Source organism: Arachis stenosperma, chromosome 4 (assembly GCF_014773155.1).
Source record: "Arachis stenosperma cultivar V10309 chromosome 4, arast.V10309.gnm1.PFL2, whole genome shotgun sequence".
NCBI lineage: Eukaryota > Viridiplantae > Streptophyta > Magnoliopsida > Fabales > Fabaceae > Arachis > Arachis stenosperma.
In genome coordinates, this window is record NC_080380.1 from 96,843,355 (window position 1) to 96,846,391 (window position 3,037).

Here is a 3,037-nt window from a genome sequence, read left to right on the forward strand (position 1 = left end):
CTTCAGAAAGCTAGTGGCCAACTTAAATATAAGACAATAATTCACCTCTGTTGAACATCCCCAAGCCAATGGACAAGCTAAAGCTGCTAACAAAGTCATACTGGCTGGGCTGAAGCGGAGGTTATAGGATGCAAAGGGAGCCTGGGCCGAGGAGCTCCCACAGGTCTTATAGGCATACCGAACAACGCCACATTCCACCACAAAGGAAACACCCTTTCGATTAGCATATGGAATGGAGGCAATGATCCCAGTAGAGATTGAAGAAAGGTCGCCTAGAGTGATCCACTAGAGCGAAGAAGCCAACTCCCAACTTTAAAGGGAATAGCTCGACCTACTTCCAGAAGTCCAAGAGGTCGAGCTCGGATAAGGGAAGAGGCATTAAAACGACGAATAGCTTCCAGATACAATCAAAAGGTAATACAGCGGGCCTTTGCTGAGGACGACCTCATTCTAATCCGAAACGACATTGGAACAACTCGACCTGGAGAAGGAAAGCTGGCAGCAAACTGGAAAGGACCCTACCGAGTCATAGAAGTGCTGGGAAAGGGCTACTACAGACTTTCCGAACTCGATGGGCGAGAGCTTCCTAGGTCATGGCACGCCTGCAACCTAAGAAGGTACTATAGTTAGGGATGATAAAGGACCTTGGGACAAGGCGCACTCTTTTTCCTGAAAAGGTTTTTTAACGAGGCGCCAAGCCAAGACCTATAAATCACCCGACTTAGGGAATTAACCCCCCGCATGTATATATTTGCATTTTCTTTTAATAAAATCTGTTTAGATCTTCTACAAACGCTCAAGCCGCATTACTCTGAAACATTCATCGTCCGATTATAAAGCTACAGATCGACAGAAAGTGAAAATCAAATTCATTGCGCGATCGCGATAAAGACCAAAGATGAAAACCAAATTCATTAAAAAGTCGACCAAACGAGGATTAAAACCCAATCTCTACAAAATCAGCAAAGATGAAAACATAATAATGCAAGAAGTTATAGAAAGTGATCCATAGAAAGGACCTGACGAGGTCGTAATAAAATAGATTGCTTTAAAATAACTTAAAGACTGGCCGGCATAAAGAAGTTGGACCAGCCACAATAACCGAAGTTATAAGTAAAGCCCTGGAAAGAGGTCTGGCCAGCCCTATAAAAGAGGATTACTATAACATAGAAGAGCCTGACATGATGAAGTCAAACTCCCACGAACAAGTTAAAAAGATAATCCCTAAAAGAGACCTGAACAAGGTCCAAGAAAGAGGATTACCAAGTAACTCGACAGGGCCTGACATGATGAAGTCGGCCCAAAATATAAAGCTACAAAGATAATCCCTAAAAAAGACCTGAACAAGGTCCAAGAAAAAGGATTACCAAGTAACTCGACAGGGCCCGACGTGATGAAGTCGGCCCAAAGTATACAAGTTATAAAAGTAATCCTTGAAAGAGATCTGAATAAGGTCCAAGAAAGAGGATTACAAAATAACTTAGGAGGACCCGACATGATGAAGTCAACCCAAAACATAAAGCTACAAAAGTAACCCCTGAAAGAGACTTAAATGAGGTCCAAAAAAGAGGGTTACAAACAACAACTCGGACAAAAACCGACCTGAAAAAATCGGCAACCTCAGCATTATAATTCCTAACAAAGACCTGAACAAAGTTCAAATAAAATGAATTGCTGAAAACAGCATCAGGCAAAGGAATCAAGCCGATCATGTCAGACAAAGTTCCAACACTCCCAAAGTCTACGAGGATACCAAGACAAGCGCAGACAGACATGATATAAAAACACAAAGTTATAATAATAGCCAGCTTCATAGGCCACCAAGTTCAGCCCAAAAAGCCTAGAAACTACTTTGTTTATCAAAATAAAGTTGCTAAACCAGCAACTAAAAAAGTGTCAAAAGTCAGTAAAATAAAGAGTTCAAAAGCCCACAAGCCGGGCTATCTACACAAGTAATTACAGAAATCAGTTAAACACCCGAAGGCTTCTCGGCAGCATCAACACGGGGTGAAGAAGGGCGAGTCTGGAGAGGCACTGCGTCCACTGTCCCGTTATCCCGATTCAATATTTGACAATCAGGATCTAATTCGGGATGAGCAGGAGCTGCAGAAGCCGACACAACAGAAGCTTTGGCGACAGGTTCAGAGGGAGGCTCAACATCATCATCATCAGGATCATCGGGGACAATCTTGCCATCCTTCACAACATTATCCAAACTAAATAAAGCAAGGTCAACTTCCGGGGCAAGAACCTGAACCTGCTCCTTCAGGTTCTCACAAGCAGCAGTTACGCTGCCTATAATGTGACCCTGGAGCTCAGAATAATCAACCCGGGCCGACTCTAACTCCCTCCTGAGACGCATCACTTCTCGGTAGGTCGTGACATAGCTGTCTTTGTGCTTCAATACCGTATCCTCAACCAACTGCACAGAAGCCGCCAAGGCAAGAGAGTTGGCCTTCTCCCCCTCCAGCTCCTTCTCCAGCTTAGTCACCTTCACTTCGAGCTCCTCCTTCAGACCCTTCATCCAATCGAACTCTCGCTTAGCTTCCTCTATAAAGGCTTTGGTAGCATGCAGAGGAAGATTTTGAGCAGTTCGATACAGGGCAGCTCCCATATGAGCCATCTTAACGCTACTTCGAGTTATAAAATCTATGTGATGAAGGAAAGAAACATCATCCATAGAGAGGGCACCATAAGGAGCAATCTGCTGGTCGACAAAGCCAATGGGGTCAAAATCAGGGGCATCCAGATTGAAATGTTCAACGGTTCGAGGTCTATTGGAAGGAGGGACGGCCGAAGAAGAAACCTCAGCAGCAGTGGAAGAGTGTGGAGGGTCCACTAAATGAACCCAAGGAGTAGGGATCATTCTCCTCGGGCTAGGGGAACTCGGCACAGACGGCTTTAATGGAACCTGAGAGGACCCTTCCCCATCCACCCGGGCTGAGGTGTTTTGAGCAGCAATAGCTTTTCTCGCCTTTTTGAAGGCCTTCATTGCATCATTATTCTTGGCCATCTCTGAAAAATGAAAAACAACAGT